Genomic DNA, 18,568 nt, shown 5'->3' on the forward strand with positions numbered 1-18,568 from the left:
GCCTTTGTCCATGACTCCTGGGAGGTTATTGGGTGTTAGGTGTCAAAGCTTAGACCAACCTGTCACAGATGCAAAAGTGTGAAAAGATGAAAAATACTCTGAGAGACAACAAAATAAAAGCCAGCTTGCTGTAATGGCAATCTTTTAAGTACCCCTTTGTCCAAAATCTCAAAATCAGTTTGTGTACAGACCTAGTGGAGCCTTAATGGACAAATGTCACTACCTGCAAAAATGTCAATACAACGTTAATGATCAACAAAGCAGGTGAAGAATGCTATTCTGTACTTTGCCAGTGATTAAAAGGCTTTTATTTTCTTCATGTAAAATGTGTGCTAGATACTAGGGGAAAGGTTTTGATCCCTCTCCCAAAGAGCTTCCACTCTGAATTCTCAGTCGGACCCGTCTGAGTGAAATCCTGTATCCATGTAAAAACCCACTGCACGGATGGGCCCAAAGTACAGCACTGCTTGACTACACCATCCGTAGGAAACATTAACAAAATGGCAATGGCATTTGTTTTTTTTCCTCAGGTGGGAATGATGATTCATTACAGTAAGGGGAGCAGAGTTAATATTTTGTTGATGTTGGTTAATAGAAGGCCGTTCTATATGGAATCAAGGTCAACCCCCGCAAAATGAGACAGCTGGAATTTCAGTGTCGGTGTCATTACATTCCCTAGAGCTGTTTACTTCAGCTCAGCACAGTGAAGTGGATATTGTGGTGTTTTTCACATCAAGCACTAAAAATAGATAACTAAATAACCAGGCAACATGCTACACTATGACCCTTTCCAGTCCAAAAGCAACTATGCAGAGAACTGTTCAATTAAGCTGTGCAGTTACTTTTAATGAGAGCTGTTATGGAATAATTGGAAACATATGTTACCTATGCACCACCAAAGTGACTACAGAAGTAGAGACAGCGTTCCTTTCTATTGATTAGGACTGATACCGTGTCAGTAAGACTCTCAGTAGCTTTGGCTTTCATTTCTGTCCCAAATTAATTGCTCTTAAAAGATTATATATTTTTGACTTTACAGTGTATTTCCAACATGTTTGGCTCTGCCTAATTAATAATTGGCCTACTGTATGTTACCCAGCTTCACCAGCTACAGCCTGAATTCATTGATATCTTTTCCTTAAAAGTTTGAAACCCCCCAGTGACAGGAATATTAATGTGCCAACACTGTCATATCTATTTCAGCTCATACATATGCAATGTCTTTGTTTTCAAAGATTTATGTCAGACTTTGCTGAAGTGAGGTATTCTACCATTTTAGATAATAGCATGCCAAAGTGATGTTATCAGGCACATTCAGCACTCAGTCAAGCAAACGGGAAGGAGCATCCATTCCTTCATAGCTTAAACACATAGAAACTGTTATTTATCCTTATTTGATGAGGAAATCTTTCAGGAGGAAATGGTGTATTTTTAGAAGAAGATTATGGTCATCCTGTGGATTATCTTTTAATTAAGAATGGATGATTTGTGCCCACTCTGCTGTAGCAAACGTCTTGCTGCTAATGAAGTTTAAACAGACTTACTTTATTTAATTACAGCTAATCACTAGGGTAAAATGTGGAATTGTCTTTGATCCGCATGTAGAGTGGTAATCCTTGTGGCAGATAGCATCTCTTATTCCCTCAAACTCTTTTCAGTTTCTCCAGGAGGTCCCAGCTTAACTAAGGGTTAATTGAGATAGCTGGACTGGTGTGATTGATGTATTTTTGCTTAGGGAAGCCATCCTGCTTTTCCAAGGACTTCTCTCCCTCTCTTTCTCTCTCTCTCTCTCTCTCAGTCTGTGCAGTCACCTTCAGGCCGTGTAATGTAGTAGATGCCTGCTTGTTTGACATAAGGGACCTGAGGGGGCCAAGGTCCTGCTGGATCAGTAAGAGAAAGAACAGAAACTGCTAGAGGGAGAGCAGAGGTTAGGAGAGGGCAGCAGAGACCAATGTAAAGCAGAAGAGGGCACTAGTAAACTGACCTATTTTAACCAGGACTGTTATACTCAGTGCTGGTTACAGAACAAGGCAGTTGATTTTATATGTAGGGTAGTAATACACATTTTTCATGTTTAGGAATAAAATAATAGCAATGAATTTATTTTTGTTTCTAATTAAATTGAATTCTCCAATCCGGTCACGTAAGAGAAGACTGTAACTTCAGACTTCTTAACATCCATTAACAAAATAACTCTTACGAAATTAATTCCAACTCTTCTACAAAGTTGAGAAAAGAGGGGTGAATGAGATGCAGGCCTGGGCATCTATAGATAATTGTTGACCTAAAATACATTTTGGTCCCATGTGTCCTTCCCTCATAACCTTCCCTGCCATTCTAAATATGCATGTTACTATGTCTGGTAAAGAGTATAAAAGAACCGATGTTGCCTGTTAGCCATTAACTTCACAATTTTAAATATTTCCATTTTGCTAATCAGCCAATACCAGGACCCTACAAACATTTACATACATGAGTAACTCCAGTAGACTTATTCTTTGGCATAAATTACTCCCATGAATAAAATTACCCAAACAGAAAAGAAGTGTTTGTAGTACAGGGACTCAGGTGCCTTTCTCTGTTTCAGGGTTCACAAAAGTTCTTATTCTAGAGTCTGGATCATTCTGGAGTGCTTTTATATTTTATATTTTAAAAGCACTCCGGAAGTGCTTGTTTTTGTTCTTGTGCTTTATTTTTACACCATTTTGTTTATTTGTGTATCCATTGTCTTTATGTACCCCATTTTCATTTTCATATCATATTAAAATAGAGGAGTGCAGTTTACTATGTTCTTTAAATTTGGGTTGTCCCTTTTAAAAAAAAAACATTAGTAGTGGAAGCATTGATATATCAGCCTATTCAGAAATATTAACAACTTTAATTAGCTTGGTCAAAAAAGTTGTTGTCTTTTATTAACTGGAACCATTACCTTTCACTCTGCCTGCAGCAGCGGCAGAAGATGTGGCATATCCCTTCTGTGTAAAATTTAAATAATTAAAATTGAATAGTTTGTGGTTAGTTTCTGCAATGATCTGTTAAACATCTGCAGTTTTGTCTCTCCATCGGGATGCATAGTTGTGCTGAAGTCACATCCTGATAACATCTGCAGATTAGTGATAGCTTTTGCTTAATTCTTTATGGTCTGCTGATGAGAGATTCTTCAATATTCCCTCAGTCATCAGAACCCCAGTTAAAATTTTTGCTAGAGACAGCCTTAAGGTGGCTTGATTTACATTTACCAAATGTCATCATATATGACGATCATTTTAGTTAAAGGTTTCATCTTGGCACCTTTTTGCTTACTTGCTTGCCTGGTTTTGCTTTTCTTTCACATTATACTAGCTTCTAACTTTCATTTTTCTTCCAATGGATGGGAACTCCAAGTAAATTTTCCATCAAACTCTATTCCATTGCAAAGTATTTCAATATCGTCACTGAAGTAAAAACCAGTTAAAAAAAAAAGTTTTCAGCAAGAAGCAGCACCCCCATTCCTGCTTGCATGGCAACAACAGCTGCATTCACATGAAAAGGCTGGCTTGTTAAACATCATGTAACACTGAAGGTAGTGAATATTTTAAAGGTCAGGTATTGACAGGCTCTGAGCTGCTTATGTTTCCCTAATGACCCCAATTACATCCAAGCTGAGTAAGTAGTCAATAAACAATGGCATTAACTTATGTTAAAATAAGTGTTTATTTTACATTTCCAAGACAATTGGCAATCTCCTGGTTGTCCAAGGCAGAAGCTAGATCATGGGCTCTTTGATGAATGAGAGAGAAGAGCAAGAGAGTGGCTTGAAAGTCTTAGAGACCTCAGGCCAGTCAGGAATTTCAGGTCTGCTATCTCAGGTCTGTACAAACCTAGTGAATTTATCACTGTGATTATGCTTATGGGAAGAAGCTATGGGGAAAAAGATAAATGTGAAAGATTAGTTATACTGTACCTCCTTCAAGGCCATGGACAATAAGTTGCCTGTTTATCAGAAATAAATAAGGACCCTTCAAGAACTGATCAAGCCTAAATTTTGTTTAAGGAATTCTAACAATGATTCACAATGTTTATGTGTTCTCAGCAATCTAGAATAAGTGAACCTTCCTCTTTACTTTTAAACACTTTCTCTTCCTGTATGAATAAAACTTTCTAACCCTGCTTTTAAAAATATAGCAACTCCATTCTTTGCAGTAGGCATAGAACTGTCAAATAATAAATTAAGCTCTGGGAGGCCCCATGATACAATGGGGAAAAGAAAAGAAAGGATTTATCAAAAGAAATTGTAAAATATTAACAAATGGGACAAAATGAATTCACCCTCATTCAATCTCGTTCCCAAGCTGCAGGCCAAACTTTAGCGTAGGTGCATTCGTCTACCAGTTGCCTCACATTGCAGCAATTATGAGTGGTTATTGAAGGAGCAGCTTAACTCCTCTCCCAGCTAGCAGTCATAAATGGTAGGGTAGCAGCCAGACAGGAAGGTGAATGTAAACCAGATAGGAAGTCTAGCAAATAGACCAGAAAAATGAACCGTTTGTAAAGATTATTTTACTGTAGCGGCATTTTGCCATCTGAGGATGTGGAAAATTAATATTATTAATTAGTCTTACCATAGTATCTGAACTCCTTAACTAAGTCACAGTCTACTAGTACTAGGTGCTATACAATACATCATAGGACAAACTTTCTGTAATAAAAAGATTTCAGTCTGCATGAAGTTTTAGAGAAGGAAAGAATTGTTACCCTCATTTTAGAGCTGGTAACCTGTGACAAAGAGTGATTAAAGCCCTCCCCCCCCCATCTACCAATATATTTCAAAACATCATTAGATGTCAGAGGATGGCCTCAGTACTTAAAATTGGGCACATATTTGTGGTGTTATATCCATCTACAGTCACACATTGAGTTTTTGCAGGGCCAAGATTTGAAACCAGAGTCCCATGCCAGTGCCTTAACTACAAAGCAACCCACTTACCTCTTAATCTAAAGATTTTCAATAAAGATATACTATCTTCAAAAGGCTGGGACTCAACAGAGTGTGTCTTGGGCTCAAGGGAACCCCCAAGGCTCAGTGGTATATTCTAGGTCTGTGCAAAGCTTTGGTAGCCAATTTGATTTGGAAGAGATTCGGATCAATTCAGGGGATGAATCTCCAAATTTGAATCAAATTGGGAGACCCATTAAAAGGTCTGAATCAAATTGCAAGCCTCCAAATTAATTTGGAGATTTGGGTGGTCCTTGCTTACCACCACAGTAAGCTGGACCCAGGCTCTGTGCCATTAAGTAGGGGACGGGGGGGGCTGGAGGAGGAAGAAGGGGATCATTGGGGGACCCTTGCATGGCCCCTTCCCTCACCAGCTCCCCCAGGGCCCTTCAGTGTCCCCCCACCTGACTCCACCCACTGCCTGCTCCCCCAGCCCCTCCATGGCTGCACCCATGTGATGCAACAGCTGCTGTGCAGATGCCAGGCAAGAGGAGCCGATCCCTGCTGCCCCATGCATGGGAGGGCTCTGCCACAAGCCCCCAGATGCCCTGATTGCTGTAGCTGCAGCCAGTGAGTTTGGGGCTTTTATTTTTATTTTTTTAAGTGCTGGGGCAGCCATAGGGGGAGCTGGGGGAGTGGGCAGGGGGTGGGGCCCCGCTCACTGCTGACACCCCCCCCCAACTGACACTGTCACAACCGCCTATTCAATTCAGAGGAGATTCAACCTGATTTGGCGGCCAAATCTCCAAATATGAATCCGCAGAATCAAATAGGGACAGTGATTCAAATCACCAAATCAAAGCACTATCCCTCTTAACTGGCCAAATCCAAAGCCTAATCAAATACTTGCTGCTTCACACAGGCCTAGTATTTTCAAAGTTTCTCTGAACGTATCAAACTAGAATGGTGTAGCTTTCAGTTTTGGAGAAAATAAATAGTTAATGGTTTACATTGCAAACCCTTCTGCACTCTGCAAAAGGGAGAAATGAACTGCAGATTAATTTTCATCCACTTATAATGTAACACAGAGTTTGACTTTGAGTATTTTCTTATTTTGTTCATTTTCTTCCAACACATGGATAAGTGGAATAACTTGCCTTAATGATGCCCTGTCAACATGGATTTATCTGAAGAAAATCTAAAAAGTATTTGAAGATTTGAAAGAAGTGCTTCAACATGGTCTATTGAACAGAATAAAAACCAATGCTTTTCCTGATACCATCAAATGCAAAGTAGCATTCAGATGTGGTAAACTGTTAGTCTGAAGTGAATCAGAAGGTAGGGCAGGGTGATACCTCAGGGTGTTCCAGGAATGGGTGGGGGGAGGGAGGCAATGCTTTAGAGTGGCCCCAAAAACTGCTCCAATTAAAGCGCCCAGATTATCTCATGTATCAGCATCCCTGCATTTCAAAATGGCAGCAGGGGCACTTTAGATAAAGTCAAGCAAGCTTTAGATAAAGCACCCATGCCACCATTTTGACCTGAAGGGACACTGACACATTAGACATTGGAGGTTGCTGAAGTGCTGTAATTTCCATGCTCCATTTGATTAATTGAGTCTGCTTCAACATACTGTAATCACAGTGTGTCGGAGCAACCTCGCTGCTTGTGTGTAGGTGCCCTCTGAGACTGTTTCAGAGGCATGAGTTTTTGTAGGCAACAATCTTCATCATCAGATGCTCTGAATATCTCTAAGGGTGGGTCCCCACATGCAGGGGTGTGAGCTTGCAGAAGCACAAATAGCAGTGGCACAAATTTGTGCCCCTGCTTTGTGCCCCATCACACACCCCTGCACATGTACTTTGGTGCATAGCAACTTGTCCCGTGTTGGAGTGGGGGACTGCTGGCCCCAGTAGTATCTAGTGTCCTGGTGCAGCAGGGGCACAGATCTGGCATCACAGACCCTGGCTGGCAGCCAGAGTGTTGCTCTGAATGGCCAGTCCTCTGTTTTTTTCCAGTGCACACTACTGACATGTGTTCTGTACCACTTTTTTTCCCAGAATTTGTTTCTGTTACCGAGATTTCCCCATAGCATATTTTGCCACAGAGCTGCAGATCTGCAGTGCAGAGCATGTTTTCATGTTCCCCACATGTGGTTTGTGGTGCCACAAAGCGGTTTGTGGTGCCACAAAGCGGTTTGTGGTGCCACAAAACATACTCCCTTGAACATGGGAGCCTGCCCTAAGGTACCAACCTGCTCCAATCTTCTGCCAAAGTACAATTTAATACTTACTGCTTGCTGCTCAAGAATGCCTTCAGTCTCTTATTAGAATTTGGGTGCTTGAATGAACTGTTGAAGAAAGTCTTCTGACCTGCACCCATTTATAATTTCATCTGTTATGAAGTTATGGAAAAGAATTAGAGTTGAATATGCCCCATATCATATGCGTGGGAATTATATGCTGAGATGTATCTCATAAAATCAAGGATTTGATTGTAGTTATGTTCTGTTTTGATGCAATGAATGGCATAGTTTGTGTTTGTGTGTTCTAGGCTGGGGAAAAAATACTATGGATGCAATACTGTAAAGAGAAGAGCACCTTTTTTCAACATCAGGTGCTTGGGATCCTATTGTGATATAGCTGATGAGGTGAAGCAACATGACTGTGCAACAGTGAAACTTTGTAATTGTAGTTGTAGTTTCTATGTAGTTTCTTGCAGAACACTTTCTGTCTGGGACACGAATCCCTGAATGACAGATGGCTATCTTTCTTTCTGTTACATTCATATATTTGGCATCCCAACCTCTGTACCTTTTCTTTCTCTCCATTTAGCCAGTCAAAAACCTCTTCCACCATCTATTCTGTTCCTTCTGCCTGTTTTCAAATGCCAGGACACATCTCAGCTAATAATTTCTATACTCCAGGTCATGGCTTCCTCTTTTATGGCTCTTGTGGCTACAAGTAGAGGTCTACAAGACACTGATCTATTTTGGTTCCATGCAAAATTGTTCAAGGAGCAGAAAGGAACTAATGGATAAAGTCAGAGCCGAATGATGAAAGTGCAGTGGATATTGAAAACTCCTGGTATCCATCTGTATACTACCCCAATTGAAAAGATGAACTTGTTGCCATCTCTGAAATGACTAATAGCCATTTGCTCAGTAATCTTTTATCTGGGTTTTATTACATAATGAATAATTCTGAAGTGATTTCATTTTAAGTATTGTTGGAGGAAAGAATAACAAAACTAGCTTCCTCATGCCTATCATTGTGGTAATAGTCTTTTCTCCATTTTACTCTGAGAGTCCCTTGTCTCTATGCTATTGTGTCTGTGTCTTTCCATTGTTTGTAGTGCTCTGGGAGAAGATAGTTTAGGGTATTATCCAACAGGCACAGTTTTAAAAGAATGCTTAACAGATACCGCTTTCTATGACCCCTTTTGTATAGTCAGAAGATCAAAAGGAGAAACAAAATCAGCAAAGGGATACAGGAAGCATGCAAGCAGAAGAACAAACCTGGACACGGCAACGACAAGAAATAAGCTCTGAAAAGTAGACATGAGGGATGATATGGTAAGTTTTGAAGATGCAGATAAGAAACTTGAAGTTTGCGTGGAAGATGTGGGGAACCTAAGATTTAGTAAATGGAAATACAGTTGGAGTAACAAGAAAAACTAAATACAGTCTTTTCATTCAATTCTCTTCCACCTAATTTCTGCTTCCCCCATCTTCCTCTGTATTTCTACTCAGACGTTTGAGATCTACCTCTCTTTCTTTTTTCTTTTTCTTTTGGCAGTTCCATTTTTTGGCAGCACCATCTCTTCCAAAGACACCAAGGTTGTCTCCTCTTTCCCAACTTGCTGTCCAGAGTAATATCACTACAAGTTAACTACACAATTTCTTTTTTGCTACTATCTCTCACATTCTGCTTCCCTTCTAACTCTCAGTCAGAATTGGAATATGTATAAAATTGTTCCTGTTTCTTAACATTTTTCTAATGCTCTATGCTTTGTACAGAATTATATTCAACTTCATCCATTTAGAGTCTCTTTTGAAAGAGATGTTGCATAGAGCTTGAAGTAATGGTTCCAGTTCACATCTGTGAACCTGAAGGTGGAGGTCCTTGTATGCAGCAGCAATCTGTGAAAGTATATAAGGGACTGGCAAATTTAGCCATCACACTGCCCATATGGCTGCCACAGGAGCACCAGGGTATGAAGGTCATGAACAAAGTCACGCTCTGCCGTGCCTTTGTTTATAAAACTCCCTTGGATTACAATACATGACCATGCAATTGCAGAGGTGCTGCAACCCAGGGTGTCAGTAAAATGCCAGTTTCATTAAGGTTCTTGAACCCTATCGTGTTACACTTCAGAAGTAGTGACCAGCTTATTTAAAACAAAGAAGCACTGACCCTTTTCCCCTTTTTAAACCAAAAACATATGAAGCTAAAGTGACTCATTTCCGGCTTTAAACAAGCTGTAAGAAACGTTTTTTCCAAGTACAATTTTGAGCTTTCCCTTTCCCTCTTTCTATCTCTCCTTCTTTCCTTCTTTTGCATAAGTATTTCATTCCCTTTCCATCAAGGTCAATAGATTTATTACTTATATTCATGGTTCAGGGTTTTTTTTTCTGCTAGCTCTCTTTCTTTTTCTCTTTCTTTCTTTTTTTTATCTGCGTTGTTTATAACCATGACCCTTGATCCTCCAAGTCTTAAAACAGCTTGGCTTTCAGCAGCTAAATCTGACAAGGTCAGCATTTTTCTGTTTATTCTGAGAATACTATTTACCCTCTGGGGTTTTTTAAAGTAATTCTGTAAAACATCGCTTGGAAAAAGTTTGTAACATTCACAGAGACTTCCCTAAACTCAGTGCCCAACAAATAGCAACTTTTAACTCTAATTGCAGAACTCAGGACAGTCCAACAGAAAAAGGTGTCTGCACAATGAAGGAAAGTTCCCAAAATCACTGTAAACTACTTCATCCCAAAGCAGTAGTTAACATAATCTTTTCAGCAGGGTCAAATTCACTTATAATAAAATCAGACAAACTGTATAATTATCTAGTTCATAGAATATTTGTGTTGCTTTATACATAGCTATATCGTTTCTGTCCCCACAGAAAGATATATTGTAATCCTGCATTAATTACGTTAGGTAGATAGAATCAGTGGCACGCAGGCAGGATCTCAGTGTGTCTATAGTCACACTTCCAACATCTTTAAAAGTTATGTTGAAGTTGCAGAAATCATTTAACAAACAGGACCAACTCAAACAGCTGTAGAAGATTGCACATAGAGCTTCCTTGGGCACAGAAAAATTGCAGTTTTGTGAGAGCATATCATTTTTCCTCTCCCATCTGTTCTTCGTCTTGCTCAGGTACACCTTCACTGGAGTACCATGGAAATGAAATGCTACAGAATTCACAGAAGGAGGTGAGGATGGGAGGCTGTACAGCAAAACTGATTCCTTACAGAACATAAGGATTTCCATGCACAAAACTAGGCCAAGAGATGGTAATGCTTAACACTTGTAACATCTCCCTGGGTCTTCTCCATAGTTGTTCCTACACAGTGGCAGGTGAATCCAGCAAAAAGTAGCATGGGCAATATTCAAAAGCTGCTATCTCTTTTTTGTTATGGTCCTATATCACGGAGGAAATTGCTCCTCAAAATCTGTGCATCCAAATAAAAGATAGTGGCCTCACGAATGAATGTTCCTCCCTTTAGGGAGGTTTACTCCTCTTTGTACCCCTTTCACTTCTGTTACAGATTTTTTCCTGAGAGTTAGGGAAGAAATGCCATCTAATACAGTGCTAATCCACCCTTGATTTGCTCCATTGTTGCCTTCTGCTAGGATATGAAACCAATACTGTTTGTGAGGTCATGCCCTGAAATTTATAAGGCCTCTTTTCAGCCTAAGGGCTACTTCTGGAAAGTTTGGCAAGACTCATCTTGAGTTTGAATTATCCAAGCATGAAACAAAAATGTTTTTAGTTTTGCTAAATTTGAAAAAGAGATTTACGGGGGGAGCAGGGAGTGGGGGAGGTTCAAAACTCTGTAAAAAATTTGAAACAACACAGTATTTTGAATGTGCCATTTTCCTTAATGAAGCACTGGATCTCCAAGTCTGCATCTACCTAGGAGGCCATTTGATTCAGAGAAATGAGAACAGGCTTGTGTATCATAGACACCTGACTTACTGTGATGTCTTAGAAAATCAGTCTATTTCTTGGCCTCATTCTCCACATCTGCTTATGGACACCCTGTTAATTGCAGAGGATGCACTGAATGTCATGGGGACAAATCTGCATGATTTTATGACAAATAACTGGATACATGGAATGTACGTGGAAGTGCATCTTATTCCTCTTATTAGCAGTAGTGGGAGTGTGTAAGTATCTACCCAAAGGCTTGCCTGCAAGTTGAATTGATGACAAAAGCCAAAGAAATGTCAAGGGGAAAATTTGGTTCTGTCTATATGGCCAACACAAGGCATATACGCCATGTAAGCCCTTTGATGTTTGAGTGTGCATCCTATACTTAAAATATAGTACACATACAAAATCCAGCACACCTATAATTTAGCCACACTGAATGGATTCACATGGGTCATTTATGAAGGCTGAAAACTTATCCCAATTTACCGCGACAGGAAGTATTAGATATCCACAAGAAAGCTGAAATATAGTTCCTATGAGGACCGTAACTTTGACTTTTCCAACTTTTCTACATGTAAAACCTGTATTGTTGTATTAACATGGTTTTAATAATTATTTCCTCATAGCCTTTCTTGGAGTGAATACATTCTGTTGCTTTAACATTTTATATAAAAGTATGGTCTAGACATGTACATGTACCAGTGGAATTAAATCATCAATAATCACTATCTAAAATGAATTACATTCCAAAAGCACAGGCTAATGATTTATCTTTTCTTCATGGGACTGATCTCTATCAGATTGATTTATGTAGCAGCCAATCATGTTTCAGTAAACTGCAGCATGCACATGCATCTTTAAGTGATGATAAGCTGTGACTGTCAATTTATTTGTACACCAGCAGCAAAAAAAAAGAAGAAAAAAATCCCCACAAACCCTAGAGCCTAACAGTACCATGCTGCTCCAATATACTTGAGGAAAACTAATGTGTGTTGGTTTTTTACATTCCATGTCAAAGATAGGACAAATTAATCTAGTAAAATGAACGTGCAAACAAAAATATATCTCAGAAAGTGTTGTTAATATTTTTCTAAATTTTTATGACACTTGATACACAACCTTATTTTTCTTTGCATGTTTACATTATTTGCTTTGATAGAAGGCACTTTTTGTACATTTACATTATTTGCTTTGATAGTAGATGCTTTTGTTGCTTGTTGGAGTGATTGACAGCTTCACGCTGTTCTGTTTAATTGCCTTTTCTGCTATGTAAGATTCTGTGTTTAGAAGACACCATTTCATAAATAAATCCTCTGTGTGTGTATGTGTGTGCATGTGTGTATGTGAGAGAGACAAAATTGTAAAGGTTTAATTTCTTCCATTTGATTCACTAACCTTTCTTTCAGCTACAGCTGCTGCCATCCTTAATCCCACATTTTATTTGGCTGCATGTTGTATTGTATATATTCTGTATATTTTTTTTCTCTCTCTGAGTAACATGGTACTTGTTTGGATTAAGACACCCTGTTCATTGCAGAGGATGCACTGAATGTCATGGGGACATTTTTAATTTTTTCAAAGAGCAGAGTACATCCAGAGTTCATCATTTGGTTTTTGCATAAAATCAAGGAAAACCTACACTCAGTGAGAAAATGTTGCCTCAGTTAAAATTATTTCTGTTCTTTATGTTCTATGGCTTTCTCCGTTGGTTTTGTTCTTAGAGAATATTGTAAAGATTTTCTTCTCAATCCTAATTAAACTATTGCTTTATCTCTCCATTCAAACTAAATGCTGTGTTTATTCATTTCTTTTTCTGGCAGAAGAAAGTGAGTCTTACTTTATTGATTTGCATGGATTGGAAGTAACAGAGACAGTGTTTATAGCATGGTTGATGGCAACTTGAGTTTGAGAGGAGTTGCCACAAACAACCAACTCAAGAAGCTAATGCTTTGGTGACACCTTTGCATTAAAAATTAGGCAGCATAATATTGAATTTGCTGTTTATTTTCTTTTCTGCAACTATAACCAAGTGTTCAGGAGAGAGTTTATTTCAGTAGTACATTCATTTTTCTTTGACAAGATAAACGTACACAATTTTAAGGGTTTCATGATACAATAGGCTTATGTTTGAAAGGAAAGTAGCTGTAATATTGACATATGGAATATATTTTTTACTAGAACTGAAATTCTGTAAAGCACAAGGGTTCCAAATAGCGGCACCTGATGGCATGATAGAGACTGTAATTTGCTTTCATATTAAAGAGTTTTGAAGAAAACCTTTATATAACTAAGTTGGTCTAAAAACCTTTAAGTATTTAAGTCACCCAGAGAATTTTATTTCCCTTTCACAACATAGACTATTTATGATATATATCGTTCAGCATGATGAGCAGAAGCAGACTGTTTCTCTTTAGAATGTCAATATAAACTATTGCAATTCTTTTTGAGCAAACTCCTTTCATTTTATTTTTCAGTGGAGATGATGACTAAAGCAGATAAAGAAAGTACCAGGTAAGGATGTCATTCATCAGATCATACTAACAAAGTCTGAAAGATACTTTGGCTAGTTTTATTTAAAACCTTGTCTTGTACTAAAAAAAATGCACATGATGTTGTATGGGTAATGCCAGTACCACAAAGGATAGTTACAAAGAGAAGCATGTTATTGTACATTTTACCTCACTGTGAATGTATATTAAAAAAGCAAATGATACGGGATTAATGAAATGGATAAGGGAAAACTGTGTCTCTTTTGTTACAAAAATCTAGAACATTTTAGTGCCTTCTTTTAACAAGTGTATTTATTTAAAATTAAATTTTATCCTGAAAATCAATACATACCAATCAAGAGATCTAAAGCAGTTCAACTGACATGGATTTTATGGAAGCACCCACTGGCTGTGGATCAGGCACTGAGAGATTGTGCCCCAAGTGAATAAAAGAAGGCCTTTTAAAGGCCGCCTTCACATGTTACTTCAGTTTACCTCAAAGAGAAAAATACTTCATTTCATTCTCACCTTTAATTTATCTTCCTTTCCCAAAAACTCTGACAATGACTCCAATAATTACCAATCTCCTTTGTTGTAGAATCTAAGGGAATTTTTTTCATTTGATCCACTGCACTAAAATGACTACTGAAATAGGTTAATATTATTTTTCATAATAATGATTAATGGATTTAGATTTCCAAAGCAATTTATGTAGTTTTCCCTCCCCCAATAATTATGTGGGTAATTTGTAAATGATGTGAATTAATTTAGAAATTATCCCATCCCAATGACATAAAAGACAGGCAAAACTCAGAACACTATAAGCTAAACAGAAGAGAGAGTTATAGTCCCCTTTCACATAAAAATTGTAAACTATTTCCTGTTGTGTCCCGTCTCTCAGTTGGAATGTGTTACAAGGAACAAGTCCAGATTAGGGGGCAAGAGTAATTTTTTTAAATAATTTTAAAGCTATATTAATGTATTAATGATAATGGGACTTTATCAATAATGACTTGGGTCATGATTTCTTAACTATTTGATTTAAATTATAAAAGTTTACACACATACACACTCTCACACACACACACACACACACACACACACACACACACTTGCCATGAATTTCAAGGGAGAAAACAATGTCCTTCAGAAAATAATGAATCCTTTTGTCTCTGAAATATAAAAGCAAAGACTAATTAATATTATAAATTCTTATGCCCCACAAATAAAATGTATTCTGGTAAGTTTGATTCTGATATAAATCAGGAACAAATGTGGTCATTGTTGCCTCAACAATGATAAGGCTTTCTTAGGCTCCTGTATGGTTTCCATTACTATAGAATCGCAAAGTCCAAATGGTTCAAACTAGATTGTAGTATAGCCATGAAGTAGTAGCCATGAAACCAGAAGTAGTACAGCCATGTTAATACAGCTTAGCTGGCCCTTCTGATTAAGTCCATTGTTTTTAGTTAGGTGTTTAGTTAGGTGTCCAGGCAGTTTAGAAAATCCCACTTGGTACTTCTCTGAATTCTCTGGCTCTAGAGAGAGGATGTAATTATCCTGCTAAATAGGAGGAAGGATGGAAGGGAGGAGAGAGCTAAAAGGGACTTAACATTCTTAAGCAAATATTGGCTCATACGTTGTAAATTTTTCATCTCTCTGCTCCCATTCTGCAGTAAAATAGACCTAAATCATAATAATTTATCCCTCAATAAAATAAGTAGTTTAGCTTCTACTAGGTACAGGATAGAGAGGACAGACAAAATATTGACATAGGATTTAGCTGAACCTCAATAAACCTGAACCTCCTTCTTTAAAAGTGATATACTTATTTCATCTATCCACATCCTTAGGCACTTAAATACATCTAAAACTCTAGCCTTAAGCAACTTGCCCAAGGTCGCACAGGAAGTTTATGGCAGTATAGGGAATTGAATGGTCCCATGCTATCACACCAACAATTGGACCATTCAGAGTCAGTGCAAGAACACTCAAGACCAAAAAAGTGAAGAAAACCAAAACCTATTCAAAACCTTTCTTTTAAACAAATTCTCATGTGAACACCCTTACCTTATTCCTATATTCACAGCTGACAATATGCAGGGCTCACTGTTCCTTCTACAGCAGTGGTTCTCAATCTTTTTAGAACCAAGACATCCCTCATTAGATTTAAGGTACCCCTCAGAAAATACCAGTTTTCCCTCATTTTTTGACTACAGAAAAATACAATAATGCAATTGTTCTGTTACAAAGAACTCAGAAAGAGCACAACAAATCAGAATGCTTTTAACTATATGGATTGCTACTTGAAATTTCTGGTTTTATCTTATGAATCATGCATAGGTGTTTGCACAAAAAACTGCACAAATACTGTGCATCACTCTGCAAAGCCTTAAAAAGATCACATGGCAGCCCAGGTTTCTATGACACCCTGTATACCCAATGGTACCAAAGCAGCTGGTGCCTCATGTGCTTGGACCAAGTTGTGAAGTTTTTGTCCATCTTTTGCAGTAGACGTTGGGGTACTTTAGGATACCCTCTTATGATATGTCTCCCTTGACTTGCCCGCCATGTCTTGGTCTCAAACAAAAAAAAAGATAAAGAAAAGGGAGGCTCCTACGCTATGCTGACTATTGGGAGCGTGTTCCCACTAGTGATGTTCCTGTGGAGCTCCACCTCCCCTACACCCCGTCCACTCACCAATCAAGCTTGCTGGACACAAATGTTGTCAGTCTCAGTGGAATGCAGATAGCTCTTTTTCCTTGTTTCTCTTTTATTACCTCTATGAGACAACCCCAGTGCAATGGGACTTGTGTTCCTCCTCTGGCCTAAGGACTCCATCTAACATGGGTCTACCCAGAAAGCTGGGTCCCACTGTTCTCTTAGTTTCATAGTTTCATAGTTGCTAGAGTCGGAAGGGACCTAGGTAGATCATCTAGTCCGACCCCCTGCCTTAGCAGGAAAGAGCACCGGGGTCAGATGACCCCGGCAAGGTGCTCATCTAACTTCCTTTTAAAAATCCCCAGGCTAGGAGCCTGCACCACTTTCCCTGGAAGCTGGTTCCAGGCCCTAGCCGCCCTGACTGTGAAGTAGCGCCTCCTAATATCTAATCTAAACTTACCCTCCGCCAGTTTGTGACCGTTATTCCTGGTCACTCCTGGCAGCGCACGGGGGAACAGGGACTCCCCCAATACCTGCTGATCCCCCCTGACCAGTTTGTAGCAGGCCACAAGGTCCCCCCTTAACCTTCTCTTGTGGAGGCTAAACAGGTTCAGGTCCCGTAGCCTCTCCTCATAAGGCCTGCCCTGCTGACCCCTGATCATACGAGTGGCCCTCCTCTGAACTCTTTCCATATTGTCCACGTCCCTCTTGAAGTGTGGCGCCCAGAACTGGACGCAGTACTCCAGCTGCGGCCTGACCAGTGCCGCATAGAGGGGGAGGATCACCTCCCTGGACCTGCTCGAGATGCATCTGTGGATGCATGATAGGGTACGATTGGCCTTCTTGACTGCCTCCCCACACTGCCGGCCCATGTTCATCGTGGAGTCAATGACGACTCCAAGATCCTTTTCCGTCTCCGTGCTGGCAAGAGGGGAGTTCCCCAACCTGTAAGTGTGGTGCCGGTTCTTCCTCCCCATGTGCAACACCTTGCACTTATCAGTGTTAAACCCCATCCTATTCTCATCTGCCCACCGTTGCAACCTGTCAAGGTCAGCTTGTAGCTTAATTCAGGTAAGAACAAATATGTGTGTGTATGTGTGTGTGTGTGTGGGTGGGTGGGTATGAGTATATACACACATGCACACACACATAACATATATATATGTATGTATATGTATATGGGAGTGTGTATATACATGTGTGTGTGTGCACACATGCATGTGTGTATGTATCAATTTTATCAATTTCATCATAGCTCAGGGAGCTATGCACCTGGCAATGAAGGCAAAATAGAGGAATCTAAGTTGGGTTCAACTAGTAGGATTCTGGGGCCCAGTGTGGGGCTGGTGATGTGGATAACATCTGGATGCCATCTGCAAGGCTTGGGTTGTGGTGTAAGGGAGGAACAGAGCCACAGATAGAGCCCCCTGGCATCAGGGCAAGAAATGGGCAGCCTCCCGCTTAATCAATATCAATTAATTAATTAACAAAAAGGCATGGCAGGTGAGAAGGCGGGTGGTTAGCCCAGAAACACGTGGGTGGGCCACTGGGAAATCAGCCCCAAGGCCCCCTGTTCCAAGGCCACTCTAGGTCTCCAGTCTGTGGGACTGGCACAGCTGCTTACCCGGATACCAGCTGAGTTGGTGTACATCAGTGTGCCACTCTCCTCTCTCCTGCTGATTGGCTTCCCTTGCTTTTTAAACTTCCTTGGTGGGCACAGGCTTGTGACATCACTGGAGTCTCAGCATGCATGTGCTTTTAAATCACAGCAGCAATGACGTGTGCCGCTCTGACCTCACCAGCTCTTCCTTTATTGGTAAGTGCCAGTCCTCACCTACCCTTGCCAGGCAAGACAAGTGGGAGTTTGTTGCCCCAGCCAAACTATTTGCCTCTCCACCCCTGCAGCAGCTAGTGATAGACCTTGTTGCTCAGTAACACCCTGGTTAAGAACCATTGTTCTACAATGATGCACACAACGGTCACTAATACCATACTACACATGGTGAGTGAGACTGTGTATACATGAGACATTGACTTCACAGTAGCCCAAGACTGCTGCACAGTAGTGTCATATGGCAGAAAACATGATGCAACACTACAACGCAGTAGTCTCAGACTAGTGCACAGTCAACTTCACAAAGAAGCTGTTCATCAGTGCTACTGCGTAGTAACTCAGGTTGCTGTGCAGTCATTTAGTACTTGTTTATAAGTACTATATGACTGCTCAGTAACAACTGTGCCATCAGCATCTTGTGAAGATGTGGCCTGAGTGAGTGTTTGGAAACAGAAAAGTTTACAACAAACTTTTTTGAAGACTTCTTCAATTTTATTTTACATGTTGTAG

This window comes from Crocodylus siamensis, chromosome 3 (genome assembly GCF_052110815.1).
Source record: "Crocodylus siamensis isolate JL-2025a chromosome 3, ASM5211081v1, whole genome shotgun sequence".
In the NCBI taxonomy this organism is placed as follows: domain Eukaryota; kingdom Metazoa; phylum Chordata; order Crocodylia; family Crocodylidae; genus Crocodylus; species Crocodylus siamensis.